We start from the raw sequence: 19,374 nt of genomic DNA, 5'->3' as shown, positions 1-19,374 counted from the left end.
AAGAAACTATAAATTGGACAAAAATTACTTTTTTTTGAAAAAAATTTTTTTTTAAAAAAAAAAATTTTTTTAATTTTTTTTTCGAAAAAAATGTTATTTTATTTTGACATATTTGGAAGATCTAAACTTTTTTTCAAAGCAATCGTACTGCTTTAACTGCATAAAGACGAAATATCAAAACGCGTAAGCGCCGCGTCGCCGTCTAACGCGTAGATATTGGTACGGAACCCATAGGAATGTAAACCAAATTTATACTTATTGTTAAAATCTCTATAAAATAACTGATAATTTGATGTGCATATGTCTAATGATCATTTTTGACCGCCAAATGGCATTTTTTTTTACTTTTTTCATTAGATCGCCGAAACCGCTGGACCTGCCTTTATGAAAATTTGATCTGTTCCTCACCTTGTCAATACAAGTAAAATGTTTTTTGAATTATTAAAATCGGACGCTCCGTTCTCATAAAAACTGAGTTACCGTTTTTGGCACTTTTTGCCCCGTATCTTCGGAACGGCTAGACCTGCCTTCACCAAAAACTAATCAGCACGTCTCCTTATCAATACGAATCGAATGTTCTTTGAATTATTAAAATCGGTTGATCAGTGTTCCCGAAATCGTCGGCGAAATTTTGTATCCGCACATACATACACACACGCACATACACACACACACACACACATACATCCATTTTTTCTAAGGTATGCCAAAATATTCAGAAACCTCTGAAACGTAAAGATATATAAAAATTTTCATTTTCGATTTTTTTGCGATTACTATAACTTGCCCTACGGGAAGTTAAAAAATTCAGAATTTCCAAAATATGTCAAAATGAAGAAAACATTTTTCTTTTCAAAAAAATTTTGTTTTCCAAAAAAAAAATTTTTTTTAAGAAGTAATTTTTTGTCAAATTTATGGTTTCTAAAAAATCTAATTTTTTCAAAGTAAATTTTTTTCAAAAATGTTAATTTGTTTTTAAAAAAATAATAATTTTTGGTACGGGAAGTTCCAGCAATTTGCCTTAAGACACGATGCCTTAATTGCCTTAAGACAGAATTCCACTTACAGCTAGTTTTTATTAATTTAGTTTTCGGTACGGAAAGTTCCAGCAATTTGCTTCAAGGCACGATGCACCACTAGTTTGAATTATTGGCCTATGTTATTTGTTTAAAGTATAGGCAGTTCTGTGAATATTAATAGTTCTTCTTAAACGATTACATGATTATCTATTATCTATTAAGGTTTGGAAACCGTTCGAGTCAATCCAGATGCTCCGTACTCTTCATGGCCGCAAGCGATTTGTCTATTGAATCACTGCCAATACAATATCATAATATCACAAACGAACAGAATTATATTGATGATCGTCCGCTAATTGAAATTTATAAACAACGAATCGTTATTAGCTTGTAGGCATCATAATGGACTATTGGCATTTGCAGGAGTTGAATAGGATATTTGCAAGAATTTCGATAAATACCGATTGCCAATCAGGGTGTGGGTCGGAGGAGTGATTCTCAAACCCAAAGAGATAGTAGGGGAAGTCCCGTAACGCCGGAAGGCACCAAGGACCGGACACTCTATTTAACGCGTATTATTTAAGCGAGTATAAATCTTTTCATTTCAAAATACGAGCAAAAGGTGCACTGAGGGCACATGGCCACGGCGAGAGCAACACTTTCCTGTTTTAGGCGCAAAACCACGGCGTCACCTAAATATCAATGGTACTTCCATTCTAGCATATTTATGCATTTACATTTGAGTGGTATGCAAAGATAAAAGTTGTAGTTGATTGTTATCCGTAAAATGGTAGAACATCATTAGATCTTTAAACCAATTTTGGTAGGTGCCATCAAATGAACGAAAATGTCTGTCCCTTAGCACCGGACACTAAGTCGTCCCTTAGTGCCGTACAGTAAACATATTGATATTTCTTGTGAGTATTTACGTAATTTATTCCAATTATTTAATTTTATTCTGTATGAGTGCTAACGGTCACTACATACCCACATTTTTTTGTATTTCCCAGTCAAAGAATGAAAAGCTCATGAATGCTCCAGCTGAGAGCATCGGTGTGGCCCAGCCAAAAGGGTGGATGAATAGTGACTTTTTTTGCAATATCTAAGAATATTCGTCAAAGACACATTCTAGAGCGTAGAGATGGCTACATATGTGATCAATGCAGGTTATTTTAAAATGTCCGGTACTAGGTGCCACTGTTTAAAATCATATTTTTTCATAGAAAAGTTTGATTGATAGTATTAATTACTTTTTAGCAAGGATTGCGGTTTTGTTAATTTAGTTTGATTCCTAACTTTGTTATCTAACATAAATCATAATTTAATGAACATTTCGTAAAATATTTTTTTTGATTTATTTATAAATAACCTTAGGTGTCCGCCACTTCGGGAATTACCCCTACTTGAAAATATCGCTCAATAATTAAGCTTATGCAGCAATTTTATTGAAACCTGAAAAAATTCAATTTTCAGCCAAAAATCGTGTATGCTATGCATCTAACTCCTAGCACAAAAACTGTAACAACCGTATGTGTACGAGTGCCGTCTATAGACGACATATAGTGTTTCAATCCATGTTTCAACATTTATCTCCCTGAGTTATTCCGCAGTGTAGGTATTAATTTTTAAATACATTTTTATTGATTTACAATGATTGTTAAATCTTGAAATATTTTGTTGTGACTGGTCCCTTCAGCAGAGCGGATTTCTGTGCCATATAGCAGTGTCATTCCTGCGGAAAACACTGCTGTTGCAAAAGAGAAGAGGCCCTGCTAGTTTTAAAGCAATTTTAAACGTTTAAAAAAATATGCAGGTATTTCAACCAATAGGAAATCTTGTTGAATCATTCAAACTTGTTCACCCGTGCACTAGATACCGTTAACAAAAAATTAAATCCAAACATACATTCATTTTTTCTAAGATATGCCAAAATATTCACAAATTTCTATCTCGTGCAATGGACCGATAATATTGTTTGTTTTCTATACGATTAAGAACTTATGATAGCTCTTTATTTAGAAATGTTTAGATAGAATATAATAAATTATTTCTTTATTGTTTATATTAGATAGAAACACCACATGCGTGTAATCATTGATTGATTCCTATAAATAACATAAACATATAACAATAACATACCTTTCGATAAATATTCTAAAGACAATCCAGTTAAGTGTCCATTTATAATCTCAGAAGTCGATAAAGTTCAAAATAATAATATATATAATTTCGAATTCTTCTCTACTTATCATATTATGTGAATTAAAGACTTCCTAATATAGATTTATCGTAAGCTTTATTACATAAATTGCACAAAAATCCTTTCATCTAAAAAATAGCCTTGATCACAATAATCGCTTTAGAAATAAGTCTTGGGCTAATAAAAAATGAGTTTGAAAATAAAATGATAATTCTCCTTTCATACATCTTTTACAATTTTAATAATGCTAAAAAATTTGTTTCCTTCCTAATAAAAGAGCTCAATAAACTAATTCAACCTAATGCATTCAAAATTCAAATTTTAACTAGTCGTGCATGGCATCATGCCTTAAGGCAAATTGCTGATACTTCGCGTACCGCAATTAAGGAAATATCAAATTCTTTCAAATATATTATTATAAATGCTGTAACTTTCATTATTCGTATTTTATAGATAAAATATAATATGTTTGCATGAAAAGTATATAAAGCAAACTTGATCAAGCGGAGTTGGAATGAAGGAGCTTATCTCATATTTCTAAGAGTTGTATAAACTGAATTGCAAAGTTAAAATTATTCATTTGAAGTATATAAATGAGTTGTAGAAATTTAAATTTTAGAATTAAAATTAAAATCATTTTTGATATTTAAAAACAAATTTTTTTGCACAATTTTTGAGAAAACGAGAGGTCAAAAATCGGCTCACACACATACTTTTTCCAAATTTGATCTCATGCGATTCTGAATGACTTTGAAACGACAAGAAAAAATAAAATTAGCAAACCATTTTTTTTAGTGAAAAGATTAAATTCTTCGGAAAATAAAATAAATTCGAATTATAAAACGGTTTATTACCAATAATTTTTAAATTAATAACTGTACAATTTCCAAGAAAAATCTCTAAATTTAGAAAAAAATCATATTATTAAAACCTCAAATATGTCAAATTTTAATATTTTGTGTTTCATCCGTAATATATTTTTTTTTCAACTACACGACTATGCTTCCACTTTTATTGAAGTATTCCAAAAAGATCATAAAACCAGAAACATAAAAATATCGGAAAAAATCGTATAGAGTAACTTTTGTAACGAGAATTGAAATAAATACTAATTCTATTTTTATATATTTATATAATATTTTTTTTACAAAAAAACTTGAAACCATACTAATAATGAAACACTATTACATAAGTAATAGTCTATCAAGAATCAAAATCGATTAAAACTCATTGGCTGTTTGTTAGGTATTGAATATAAAAAATAGGTCGATAGGTCTACCAATCTTGACACAAAACTATTTGAAGTGTTCCGATTATAATTAATTAGTTCAATCCGAGATCAAACTTTATTCGCTAATTTAAAAAAATTGGCTCAATTTGAAAAATGTTTAACAAACTCTTTAGCCAACCCCAAAGTTTCCATAAATGCAAAAGGAAGACAAGACTTCTGATTTTTATTTTTGAGGCAACTATCAGAAACAATAACTTATTCATACGTGGACTCAGATGTATCTATTGTTGAACTATTGCAAAAACTAAATTTTGACAAAAACTCGTATTTGCTAATTTCAAAAATTTGTCTCAGTTTGAAAAATGTTTAACAAACTACTTATAAGACAAACCAGCTTAAACGCAAAAACTAAAATTTGATAAGAATTCTTGCTAATTCAAAAGTTTGGCTCAATTTAAAAAATGTTTTACAAATTACTTATAAAAACCCAAAGTTTCCATAAATGCAAATGGAAGACAAAACTTTTGATTTAGGTTTTTGAGGCAACTATCAGAATCAACAACTCATTCAATCATGGACGCAGATATAACGATTTTTAAACACAAAAAAATTGACAACAACTTGAAAGAATAGATCTTTGAACAAGTTACTATATTTCCACCCAGATGTTGGCACAAAGAATGGATCTTTGTTTTATTATTAAAACTCTACCAATAATGCAAAACCAACTACTACAATTCCACAGAGTTCGTTATAGTAAAAGTTGACATTAACTTATTTTTAGAAACTCACCTTTCTTTAGAAGTATTCTACTCTTCGTGCTACAACTCTTGGCCACACTTAAATTTAACGGTTCACTAGTTTCTAAGTTCACTACATCCTCATTTATTATCCTGTTTTTAGATTCTTTACCCCATCCTAGGATGTCTGCTATAAAATGAGGCGTCGGTGCCCTTGGCGGCCTTGCATATACATGAGGATGCCAAGAGGCGGCACCAGCAACATTGCAACCAGAAATATCAATCGAAACAGGCAAACTAGCTGCAGGAGATGGTGTTTCTGACAGTCTTGGAATCTTGGCACACTTGAAAGGACTATCGGATCTATCCGAATCCAGGTTTGATAAATGAGAGTCCTGCTCCAATTTCAAACCATCGATATTAGAACTTTCGTAAGTTCCTTCCAGAACATCTTGTGGTGCATCCACTTGAGACAATGTACTGCACCTTTCATAATCGTCCACTGGCCCTTGTCTTTCACTTAAACTAGGAGATTCCAGTCTAGACAAACAAGGTTCTGCGTAATTGTGTGATGATACCATTTCTTCACCAGGAAGTAAGCTAAACGTTGAATCACCAGGAGTTATCTCGTCATCTGCAGTTGCCACTTCGGCAGTCTCCATCGTGTTGTCTAGAGGTTCCGATACTGCGGCGTGCATCACAATTAGATGAAAAGACTTCAATCATCGACTTATTTTTCACATCATATATGTGTGTAAAGTAACGCATTTAGATGTCACATGATCATTTTAACCATAGCAAGTAGATCCAATATTGTATTGTATTGTATCTATTTTACATCCTAGTAGAATTTTTGCATGCGGTTTTTAGCTCAAGCATTATTTTTATGATCTGACCAGCATCATCATTTCCAACCTGTAAAGGGAATAAAAGACAATTTAATATTTATCATTACTTACAAATATAATATACTAAATATAATTGAAAAATTACATAGGTCCAGAAAATAAAAAAGTTGTCTGTATTGAGTAATCTGAAGTCTAAATTCGACGTCAAATGGCAAAAAATCGAAACAAATTTAAAAAAAAATGACAAAATCTCCGATGATTCTTCTGCATGATACTTGACACTTTCCATTCGGATGCAACCGCTCCAGCGGCAAAATGCATATAAATCACAAAATTAGCGAGTGGAAAGGGTAAAATCTTATAATTTTTGTCATTTCCTGGCCTTTTCTACCTTAAATGACTATTGAGTATCCACTTAAATGATTTATTAAGTTTCTTTGTAATGTAGTAGTATTTTGCCAACACATTTTCAGATATTCAAATTGCAAACATGATTGCAGATTACCCAGCGGCAATGGGGTGCAAATTACTGCTGAATTCTACAAAAAGACTCAATAGATCATTTAATTGAAACTCAATGGTCATTTAAGGTAAGAGAGGTTTGGAAGCGAGAAAAAATATAAGATTTTAATTATTATGCAAAAGAATAACTAGATCGGAGATTTGGTCGTTATTCTAATTTTTTTTTTCAATTTTTTGCAAGCTGACCCCCAATTTTGATTTTAGATTATTTAATTTTGTGGACCTGTGCTATCACTTTTTTTTTTATTGTTTTATTGAGAAATAAAAATGCATGTTAGAATAATTGCAAACCAATGAAGAAACTTGGTTCTTCAATAATTCCAATTAATTCATTCATTTAAAATAGATTTTACAATTCTTAGCATTGTTTTGTTTTCTTAAGAATTTTATGCGGCTCTTTATTGATTATGAAGACAAATTTATTGTTTGCCGACTAATATTTATAAATATTGATTCTGTAAACAATCTTCTGTCAAAGTTATAATCCGTGCGAAAATTAGTATTGAAATTGATAAATGTCTGTTTTGTTTGTGTCTAACTTAAATTTTACGAGTGTTTTGATGAAGAAAATATTAAATGGTGCCTCAAGAGCTACAATGAAAAATAAAATTACAATATTATAAAACAATAAATAAATCCCACCAATATAAAATCCATCATAGAAGATTTTATAACAGCTCAGGATAAAAATATGTTGTTTTATTGTAAAATATAAATTCCATAATAGGTTTAAAAATGGTAATTTAAAAAAAACATTTCGAATCAAGAAAATGTACAAATAACATATTAGTCAGCTATAAATAAGATAGGCAAACAAAATATTCATTATTAGAACAAACAAACCAGAAAAACATTTGAACAAGTCATCTGAAATCAAAAATAAATATTTTTCAAATAACGGACATGATAATCAAATTGGATTCAGATTTGATAGTAGTAAAAAAATAATAAATGATCTACCGAATTTTCCCAAAGGAAATGCATGACTATAATAATTAGTAGAAAATAAACAAATAGTTTACAAAACTTAAAAAATAATAAAACCAAAATTACTGCATAGTATCAAAAAGAAATTTCAATCAATCAAATATTTCTGCCCAATCAAAATGATACTATTTTAAAAATCGCATTTCATCTCTATTAAAAATATGGATCCACTTATTATTTATAAAAGAATTTAATTGAAATATTACTAGACACAGGTCTAAAAAAATATTTACTGCTATTAGGAAAGCAAATTAGGAAGCAATTTTGTTAAAATCGAAAATTTGATAAATTTAAAATTTCATTGATCCCACATGTTCGTATTCTCTGGTTTGCATCAACTTCATTAGATTTAATCAGCCTCACAAAAAACGTGGTGCATCTTTTTTCAGTTTATTTATTATAGCTATCTATACAAAGTACATTAAACTAAAATTTTTGGCAATTAAAGAAGATTGCGTGTGAAGAATAACTAACCCAGCTGTTTCCAACCTGTGGGGCGTACCCCCTCGGGAGAGTGCAGTTACAGGGAGGGCGCGTACGGCACTTTCCAAAATACTATTATCGAAAATAAATCAAAAATTTTGAATTAATATAAAAAACAATTAACGAAAAAAATAGTTATATTTAATGCATATTTTTACATAACATTGCATATTAATTTGTAGTCTGATAATATTCATGAAGTATTTATGAAATAAAATTGTTGAAAAAATTAAGGGGGCACAACATTTTTTTTATTAGAGCGGGGGGGCGCGCAGTGCAAAAAAAAAATACTGAACTATCCATTAATAGCTCCTTCTATTTTAAGTGAATAACAGTTAATTAATTTCAAGCAGTCCGTGACGTCACTCTTACCGGATCGAAAAATTTTAAACTAGTTTTCGTACTGCATTGTCATAAACTCGTTTCCTTTTGCATATAAGTTAATTTATATCTAGTTTGAAGAGCATTTTTATATAAACTAGTGGTGTATATCATCGTGCCTTAAGGCAAATTGCTGGAACTTTCCGTACTGCAACGAATTGTTCAAAGAATATTAAATGTTTTCAAATAGATTATTATAAATACTGTAACATTGTATAATATTTAAAAGAATTATATAAACTGAATTGAAAAGTTGAAATTATTTGTTTAAAGTATATTAGAACTTTAGTCAGAATTAAAATTAAAATCTGAATTATTTTCAATATACAAAAAAAAATCTGATAAAAAAATTGAAACAAAGAAATTTTTTTTTCAAAAGCGATTATTTTGTTGAAACAAGCAGAAAGTTCTTTTGAATCATTCAAATCTTAGTTCTATTCTTAGTATGCTTAGTTCTCTCAAAAACTGCCATTTTTGCCACATTTAGCTCTGTATCTTTGAAATTGCTGGACCTGTCCTTGCCAAAAACTAATCACCTCTTCTCCCAATCATTACAAATTGAATGTTTTTTAGATCACTCCAATCGGCTACTCCGTTCTCTCAAAAAACTCGATTTGTATTTTCTGCACTCTTTGCTCCGTATCTCCGAAACGGTTGGATCTGTTATTGCCAAAACTAATCAGCACATATCCGTATCAAGAGGAATAGAATATTTTCTGAACCATTTAAATCGGTTGATCCGTGCGCCCGAAAACGTGAACGAAAAACACGCGCACATCCATTTTTTCTAAGATATCCCAAAATGTTTGGAAACCTTCAAAACGCGAAAATATGCAAAAAGTTTCAATTTCAATTTTGGACGATTACAATAACTCACTAATTACAAACACTACGGGAAGTTTAAAATATTAACTATTACGAAGAAAATGCCAGGCAGATCTTTGCCAAAAACTAATCAGCACGATTTTGCAAATGATATCTTTTGAATGGTTTTAAATTTTCAAAATCGGCTCAGTTTTCAGGGGTTGGCTGAAACATGGATGAAATTTTAGCAATTTTGCGCTAAAAAATGGCTCGGGCGATCGTCTCGCAATCAACGCGAGTCTTTATCGAGTTTCGACAAAGAGCTTCTACATATTTAAAATCGATGCAGCCGTTTTTGAGAAATTATTGATGAAAGATTTGAGGTCACATATATTCACGGACACAATTTTCCAAAATTGGTCTCAAACGATTTAAAACGATTTAAAACGTCTAAAAAGTATATAATTATAGTGTATATATTATAAGTAAAAGTAAAAGTAATTATAGTGTATATATTATAAGTATATAGTCAATCTAAAAAGTTTAGAATTTTGAACTATTATTATCTGAACTAGTTGGTAAAATTAGCAAGTCGAATTTTCTGGCGAACAAACTTCTACTTCGACTTTGTTTAATGGATCAATATAGTCGACTAAAGACTATTAGACTATTTGACTGAATTTCAAAAAGTTCAGCGATCGTACTAAACCGCTATTTAAACATAATACCTGCATACACTATAATTAATTATATTATTGTTTAATTAATGATATATTAACATTTGTAGTAATATATTTAATGAGAGTAATAATGATGGAAAGTTAACCCTGCAGTCATATCCATTAACGATATTTATATGATTTTTAATTACACAGCGACCGGGCATTATTGTAAACCATTAATTATCATCGTTATTTAGATATGAAAATAAAATATAGCAAATAATGATATAAAGCAATTTTCATCCGCAATGAAATGCTGCTTGACAAGTTAAAAAAATTACATTTTTTATTGACCTCCCGTAAAATAATTATATAATTTCAAAAAAATGAGAATAAAATTTTTGTAATGCCTATCTATCAACACTCTCGAATATTTTGGCATAAATTTGCAAAATTTCAAAAATGAGACTTAGGCTTATGGCTGCTTGTAAATAAGTATTACAAGATAATTAATACCGATTTTGATAGTATGAGAGCTAGAGGCTTATTATAACAACAGTAAGTAGTAATAGGCGCTTTTCAGTAGGATCCTAAACGATATTAAAATATTTCCTGTAGGTTATTGTAATCGTCCAAAAATCGAAATTGAAAATTTTTACTTTTCTTCACGTTTTGAAGGTTTCTGAACATTTTAGCATACCTCAGACAAAATGGATGTGTGTGTGTGTGTGTTTTATATGTCCGCATTTTTTCGTCCACGTTTCCGGACGAACGGATCAACCGATTTGAATGATTCAAAAAACATTCGATTCCTATTGATAGGGAGATGTGCCGCTGAGTTTTTGGCAAAGACAGGTCCAGCCGTTACGGAGATACGGAGTACAGAGTGCATAAAATAGTATTCGAGTTTATGATAGAACAGAGTATCCGATTTCAATGATTTAAGAAACATTCAATTTGTAAAATGAGAAAAGACATGGTGACTAGTTTTGGAAAAGACAGGCCCAGCCGTTTCACAGATAAGAAGCTGAAAGTGTAAAAAAAATGCAGTTTTTGAAAAAACAAAGCTTTCGATTTGAATGATTCAAAATACATTTTTCTTGTGAAGAAATTACTAGTTTAGGATGGTGAATTCTTTTCCCCAAAATTGAAAAAAAATAGTATCATTTTCCATTTTTTTAAATATCAAAAATTAATCGGATTTTGATTTTAATTCTAGTTAAAATTCTAAGACACGTATATACTTCAAATAAACAATTTTAATTTTGCAATTCAGTTTATATAATTCATAAAAATATGAGAAAATAAGTTTCTTTATTCTAACTCTGTTTGATCGAGTTTTGTTTATTTATTTTTCAAGTAAACAATTTATAAGCTTTTATATTTTGTCTTTCAAATAAGAATAATGAAAGTTGCAGTATAAATAATGATCTATTTGAAATCATTTAATATTTCTCGAATATTTTCATTACGATAGGATAAGTTCCAGGGATTTGCCTTAAAGCACAATGCCGAACACCACTAATTTTTTTTATTTGACTTTCAATATCAATATTGGCAATATAATCTAATATAATACAATAATACAACATTATATATTAATGTTACTTAACCTAATAAAATTAAACAGCATATTGTAACACTTCACATGTCTTAATACTGTAATTAAACTAATTGGTTTTTCTATGAAATTATAATCATGTAGTTCGTTCTACTTATTTCGTCTATGCCCGTCAAAACGAACAAATTGCAAAGTTAAAATTATTTATTTGAAGTATATAAGTGAGTTTTAGAACCTTAAATAAAATTAACAAACTATAGTTTAATTTCCAAAAAAAAAATCTTGGAAATTAAAAAAAAAACTAGTTGGTATTGGTATTTTGTCTTGAGGCAAGTTACATGAACTTACCGATGTGTAAATAAACGACTTAATCAAATAAAAATAAATTAATTTATGAGTGATTAAAAGTATTCCGAGTGGATTTATTACACATAATTGTTAACTCGGAGTATTGTCTAAAAGCAAATTTTCAAAAATCAACCATTTTTATAATTGAACCTGTTTCCGTTTCCGTAGAACTTTAATGGTTTATTAGTATGTGCATTAAGACCAAGCACCATATGGTTATACCAAGTAAATCGTCTAATTTTAATTTTGTTAAAAGAACTACTCATTTTCTCAAATTCCGATAAATTTTTAAAATTAAACTACTTGTCGTAAGGCCGTAATATTTCAGTAAGTTCTATAAGACCATAAAAATGGGCTTAAATTTTTTTTCAACAGTTAATTACAAGAAAACAGCTCGGTAGATTTTTACCTAAAACTAATCAGTATCATACCAAACTAATATTTTTCGAACAGTTTTTGATTATATAAAATCAATAAGTAGTATGAGCTTAAATGTGGACGAAAATTTTAAGAATTTTTTTCAAATCACAAAGAAACGGTTCGGCCGATCGTCGCACAAAACTGAGAAACGATAATTCTCATTGAGATACATCAAATGGCTCACAAATTTCAGAAATCGGTTCAGGCGTTTTTGATAAAACGTCAATCATAGGTCTAATTTTGACAAATACCAAAAAAACGATACAAATTTTTGCAAGAATTTTTAAAATTAAACGACTTATCGTAGGGCCGTAATATTTTAGTATGATATATAAGACTATGGCATATATCGTAAAAAAATCATAAGAATCGCCAAAAAAAATTTCTTTAACACTTTATTAAAAGAAAACGGCCCGGCCGATCTTCACCAAAAACTAATCAGCACGATTCCCAATCAAAATCTTTCGAACTGTTTTCGAATTTTCAAAATCGATTTAGAATTGCGGGCTAAGACGTGGACCAAAATTTTTTTACAAAGAAACGGCTCGGCCGATCGTCATATAAAACTAAGAAACGCTAGTCCTCATCGAGATACATCGAATGGCTTTTAAATGTTTGAAATCGGTCCAGCCATTTTTGAGAAAACGTCGATTTACGGTAAAAAATCTGTTCACACATGCACACACAACCTACTTTTTCCAAATTTAGTCTCATTCGATTCAGAATGGCTTGAAACGTCGAGAAAACATAAAATGAGCGAATCGGATTTTTGATGAAAACATAAATTTCTCCTTCGGGAAGTTAATTAATATATTTATTTCTCATTGATTAAGTCAATTATTCATGCATCTCATTTCATGTTAATGCAACTCATGAACTTCTATATATGTTTATATTGGTTATCTATGATGCAACTTGCAATAAGTCAAATGCCACTTACAACTAGTTTAATAAAAAAATAAAGTAAATAACAAAAAACATGTGAAAGTGTAATCACAGAATCGTACTATATTTATTTATTATATACACTTATGCACGCATACAAGCGTGCAAACAACCCCCCAATCCCCACGCTAAAAAAATAAAATACCTATTTCAACTGTAACTTTTGTCCACCGTCCGTCCAGTAGCACCCCCCAATAAAATTCCATCGAAAATGCGAGCAACAAGTGTAAACGGCAATCGACAAATTGCACGGCCGTTGTATAATTTCTCTCTGCGCTCGATAACTTATTAAAATCAATCAAACATCACTAATAACATGGTTCATTGGCATCGCAACTCACTCACATCACTAACACACTGTAGTAAACGATACACACGACTATTAAAGAGGAATAAATCGATTATTGTAATACATACTACTTATATTTACATCACGTATATGAATTAGTTGTATAGTGATTTATAATAATTCAGCAAGCGAAATCAATTAAGACAACTTCCACGAAACGATCACTTAATTAGTTGATCCTGTTCTTCATAGAGCACTCTCAATAAAAATACAATTATAATATTATATACAATTATAACACACTTTTTCGTCTATAAGAATAAAAATTATTCAATAAACGAAATCAAACAATCACTAACTACTTTATCCTGTTCCCCAATAAAAATACAATTTACACACTTGTAATATTGTATACAATTATAACAAACTAATAAAATTGTATACAATTATAACACAGTTTTTAGTGTATAAGTATAAAAATTATTCGATGAACGAAATCAACCAATCAATAACTAGTTAATCCTGTTCTTCAATAAAAATACAATTTACACACTTGAAATATCGCGTATACAATTATAACACACTTGTAATATTGTATACAATTATAACAAACTAATAATATTGTATACAATTATAACACACTTTTTAGTGTATAAGTATAAAAATTATTCGATGAACGAAATCAACCGATCAATAACTAGTTAATCCTGTTCTTCAATAAAAATACAATTTACACACTTGAAATATCGTATACAATTATAACACACTTGTAATATTGTATACAATTATTACACACTTTTGGGTCTATGAGTAAAAAAATAATTCGATGAACTAAATCAAACACTCACCAACTAATTAACCCTGTTCCTCATAATAAAAATTCAATTTACACACTTGTAATATTGTATACAATTATAACACACTTGTATACAATTATAACATACTTTTTGGTCTATAAGTATAAAAATTATTCAACGAACGAAATCAAACAATCACTAACCTGTTAATCCTGTTCCTCATAATAAAGATTCAATTTACACACTTGTAATCATGTATACAATTATAACACACTTGTAATATTGTATACAATTGTAACACACTTTTTGTCTATAAGTATAAAAATTATTCGGCGAACGAAATCGAACAATCACTAACTAATCAATCCTGCTCCTCAATAAAAATCCAATTTACCCACTTGTAATATTGTATACATTTATAACACGCTTGTAAAATTGTATACAATTATAACACACTTTTTGGTCTATAAGTGTACAAATTATTTGACAAATGAAATCAAACAATCACTAACCTGTGTTATTCCTGTTCCTCATAATAAAAATACAATTTACACACTTGTAATATTGTATACAATTATAACACACTTTTTGATCTATAAGTATAAAAATCAGTCACTAACTAGTAAATCCTGTTCCTCATATAACTAATGCACTCTCAATAAAAATCCATTTTATCCACTTGTAATATTGTATACAATTATTACACACTTTTTAAGTATAAAAATTATTCAGGGAACGAAATCAAACAATCGTTAACTAGTTAATCATGTTCCTCAATAAAAATACAATTTACACACTTGTAATAAAAATTAAAGCAACTTCCACGAAACAATCACTTAATTAGATGATCCTGTCCCTTATAGTGCACTTTCAATAAAAATCCAATTTAAACGCTTGCAATAATGTATACAATTATAACACACTCTTTGGTCTAAGTATAAAAATTATTCAATGAACGAAATTAAGCAATCACTAACTAGTTAATCCTGTTCCTCAATAAAAATACAATTTACACACTTGTAATAAAAATTAAAGCAACTTCCACGAAACAATCACTTAATTAGTTGATCCTGTTCTTCATAGTGCACTTTCAATAAAAATCCAATTTACACGCTTGCAATAATGTATACAATTAATAACACACTTTTTGGTCGTATAAAATTAGACGCTTTATCTTAATACAGACATCACTAATACAGTAACGACGCTAATTGTTGCACTTAATGATCCATTACTACCAACTTAATTTATTAAATAATTCACAATACACACTATCATTTATCATTTATGATTTTTTTCTTTTTTATCTATTAATGGGTTAAATTAAAAATAATTATAATAATCGGAGACGAACGAACGAGTCCGAGCACCCACTTACGCCGACGCTAAATACAGCGATACTAACTGGCTGAAAGCCTCTAAGTTGAATCAGAATCGCTTAATTTTATGAGCTGTTGCCCGCTTCCATCGGTTGTTATGATATTGAATAACATTCGACCGGCGTCATGTACGACGAAACATCCCTAGGCGGAGGAATTGATTTTGTGCATTTGATTCGTTTAAGTAAAGGTGGTTTTGTTCTTTAGTAAGTTTATTTTGTAAATTATAAATAGTTATAGGAATGTATAAAAATCTAACTAGTGAGCTTGGAATCGTACCGTAAGGCAAATTGCTGAAACTTCCCGTACTGAAAATTTGAATTTTTAAAAAAGCTTGAAAATTTTTTGAATATTTTAAAAAAAAAAGAATATTTGAGAGTTTTTAAATATTTGCAAAAAAATTGACGTTTTTGAAGAATTTGATTTTCCCGTAGGGTAAGGTATTATAATCGTCCAAAAATTGAAAATGAAAATTATTACATATCTTAATGTTTCAGAGGTTTCTAAACATTTTGGCATACCTAAAAAAATTGATGTGTGTGAGTGTGTGTATTTTGTATCTCCGCATTTTTTGGTTCACGTTTTCAGGCGCACGAATCAACCGATTTGGTTCAAAAAACATTCGATTCCTATTGATAGGGAGATATGCTGATTAGTTTTTGGCAAAGGCAAATTAGCGGTTACGGAAATACGGAACAAAAAGTGCAGAAAATAAAAATCGAGCTTTTAAGAGAACGGAGCATCTGATTTGAATGATCTAAAAAACATTCAATTTGTAATGACGTTGAGAAGTGGTGATTAGATTTTGGCAAAGGCAGGTCAAGCCGTTTTGGAGATACCGAGCTAAATGTGCAAAAAATGGCAGTTTTTGAGAGAAGTAAGCGTCAGATTTGAATGATTCCAAAAACTTTCTGCTTGTTTTAACAAAATTATTGATTTTGTTTATATAATTCTTATAAATATTCGACAATGTTGCAATATTTATAATAATCTATTTTAAAACATTTAATATTCCTCGATAATTTCGTTACGGTGCGAGAAGTTCCAGCAATTTGCCTTAAGGCACGATGCCATACACCCCACTAGTTTACTTTTTTTATTGAATCTCCAAACTGTTAGACCTGCCTTCCCAAAAATTTAAGCAAGTCTTCATTTCTTTAAAGGGCGTCCATTAAACACGTGATCGATATTCTAAAGATTTTTGGACCTCCCTCCCCCTTGGTGATACGTCGTAATATCTAAAATTCTCAAATCGGTGGAGCAATACTCATGAAAACGCCGACAAAATTTGTATCCGCACATACAAACATACACACACACATACATCCATTTTTGAAAACATTTTCAAAACATTCGGTTTATAATGACAACAGTACTCGATAGTTTTTTGAAAAAAGCACGTCCGTTTTAGAGCGCAAATGGTGTAAAAAATGGTAATGTATTTTGTGAGAGAACTGAAAAAAGAATCAAAATTATAAAAAACACTAAATTTTCGAAATATTTTAGAAGTTCCAATTAAATTCCAAACTTTTTTAAAAAAAATCGAAATTAAAAAAAAATATCACATTTTTAAAAAATCTTTTTTTTTTAATTCAACAATCAGAATAGTTTGAAATTTTCAAAACTATCTTAATAGTTAAAGTAAATCGATTTTTTTTTTAAATTAAGGATATATATGAAACAATTGCTATTAATTGAGTTGAATAATTTTTATTGAATATTGATTATTTTTATTTCTCGAATGTTTAATTACGGTACGTGAAGTTCCAGTAACTTTCCTAAAGGCACAATGCCATGCACCACTAGTTTATTATCTATTTATTATTATTTTGTTATTAAGTATATTTACTATTAATGGTCGATGTTCAATTATGATATATTCTTGTTTTGTTTGTTCTGTTCCTGTGTTTTTTCGCTCTCTGAAGACAACTGTTGCTAAAGTTTTGTTGAATTAAATTATGTTTATGTGATTGTTTTATTAATTATTATTAAATTATTAACAACTTATTATTATTTTGTTCTCGAGTAAATTTGTTCAGTAAAATATATAGGAGGAAGTCCCCTGGTGGCGGATACCCGAGATTATTTATAAATAAAATCAAAAAATATTTTACGAAATGTTTATTAAAATATGATTTATGTTAGATAACAAAGTTAGAAATCAAACTAAATTAACAAAACCGTAATCTTTGCTTAAAAATAATTCATACTATCTATTAATACTATCTACTATCAATCAAACTTTGCTATCAAAAAATATGGTTTTAAACAGTGGCACCTAGTACCGGACATTTCAAAATAACCTGCATGTTTATGATCACATTTGCAGCCGTCTACACACTCTGGAATGTCTGCATATGTGTCTTTGACAAATATTTTTAGATATTGCAAAAAAAGTCACTATTCATCCACATTTTTGGCTGAGCTGCACCGATGCTCTCAGCTGGTGCATTCATAAGCAGCTCATTCTTTGACTAAGAAATACGAAAAATGTGGGTATGTAGTGGCCGTTAGCACTCATACAGAATAAAATTAAATAATTGTAATAAATAAAATAAAATAAAACGTAAATTCTCACAAGAAATATCAATGTGTTTACATTCCGGCACCAAGGGACTACTTAGTGTCCGGTGCTAAGGTACAGACATTTTCGTTTATTTGATGACACCTACTAAAATTGGTTAAAAGATCTTATGATATTATACCATTTTACGAGTAACAATCAAGTACAACTTTTATCTTTGCATACCACTCAAATGTAAATGCATTAATATGCTAGAATTACTTCCATTGATATTTAGGTGACGACGTGATTTTGCGCCTAAAACAGTAAAGGGTTGCTCTCGCCGTGGCCGTGTGCGTCACAGGCGAGGCTTGGCACGTGATCCTGTATCTGTGTGCCCCCCATGCCCCTTTCACTTGTATTTTGAAATAAAAAAGATTTATATTCGCTTAAATAATACGTGTTAAATAGAGTGTCCGGTGCTTGGTGCCGTCCGGCGTTAAGGAACTTTCCCCTAATTTAATGAATGACAATCATGTAATGATTGATTAATGTTCTTGATTTGTTTATTCTGTTCGTTTCTTTTCTCGCTCACTCAAAACCATGCCGACTTATATTTGCTTCGGTTTTATTCAGTATTTGCTTCGGTATTATTCAATTAATTTATTTTTTATATAATTGTTTTTTTAATTTTAATTGACTCTTAACCTATTCATTATATTTGTATTTTTAGTTATGTTTTTTATTAAAATATAAATAATTTATGAATTTATATTTTTTTTAAATTTATCGATTACTGTTCTTGATTTGTTTTGTTTTCTCGCTCTCTTAAAACCAACGCAGACTTGTATTGCTACAGTTTTCAATATTTTATTTAATAAATTCATTTTTCACTTCCCGTAAGGTAAGTTATTGTAATGAGCCGAAAATCGGAATTACATTTCTAGACGTTTTGAAGGTTTCTGAACATTTTGGCATACTTCAGAAAAAATGGATGTGTGTGTGTGTGTGTATGTATGGATACAAATTTTCGCCCACGTTTTCGGGCGTACGGATCAACCGATTTGAATGGTTTAAAAAACATTCGATTCCTATTGATAAGGAGATGTGCTGATTAGTTTTTGGTAGAGGCAGGTCCAGCAGGTACGGAGATAACGAGCAAAGAGTGCAGAAAATAGAAATCGAGTTTTTGTGAGAACGGAGCACCCGATTTGAATGATCTAAAAAACATTCAATTAGTAATGATTGGGAGAAG

At 29.9% G+C, this 19,374-nt stretch overlaps 1 protein-coding gene across 2 annotated transcripts in view; it reads right to left on the bottom strand.

Moving 5' to 3' along the window:
* Positions 1-19,374, bottom strand: part of LOC113389235 (pituitary homeobox homolog Ptx1) — a 197,194-nt gene that overhangs the window by 148,111 nt on the left and 29,709 nt on the right. The window contains exon 1 of one of the 2 annotated variants that reach the window (XM_026626293.1): positions 14,750-14,854. The exons of the other annotated variant lie outside the window; for it this stretch is intronic. The gene's annotated coding sequence lies outside the window, so the exon portion shown is untranslated. Of the gene's footprint in view, positions 1-14,749; positions 14,855-19,374 lie in introns of those variants that run through there. 2 annotated transcript variants of the gene reach the window in all.

Source organism: Ctenocephalides felis, unplaced genomic scaffold (assembly GCF_003426905.1).
Source record: "Ctenocephalides felis isolate EL2017-DRISC unplaced genomic scaffold, ASM342690v1 CF-g0.4_SCAFFOLD_03573, whole genome shotgun sequence".
Taxonomy (NCBI): Eukaryota; Metazoa; Arthropoda; class Insecta; order Siphonaptera; family Pulicidae; genus Ctenocephalides; species Ctenocephalides felis.
This window is presented reverse-complemented; position numbering and strand designations above follow the sequence as displayed.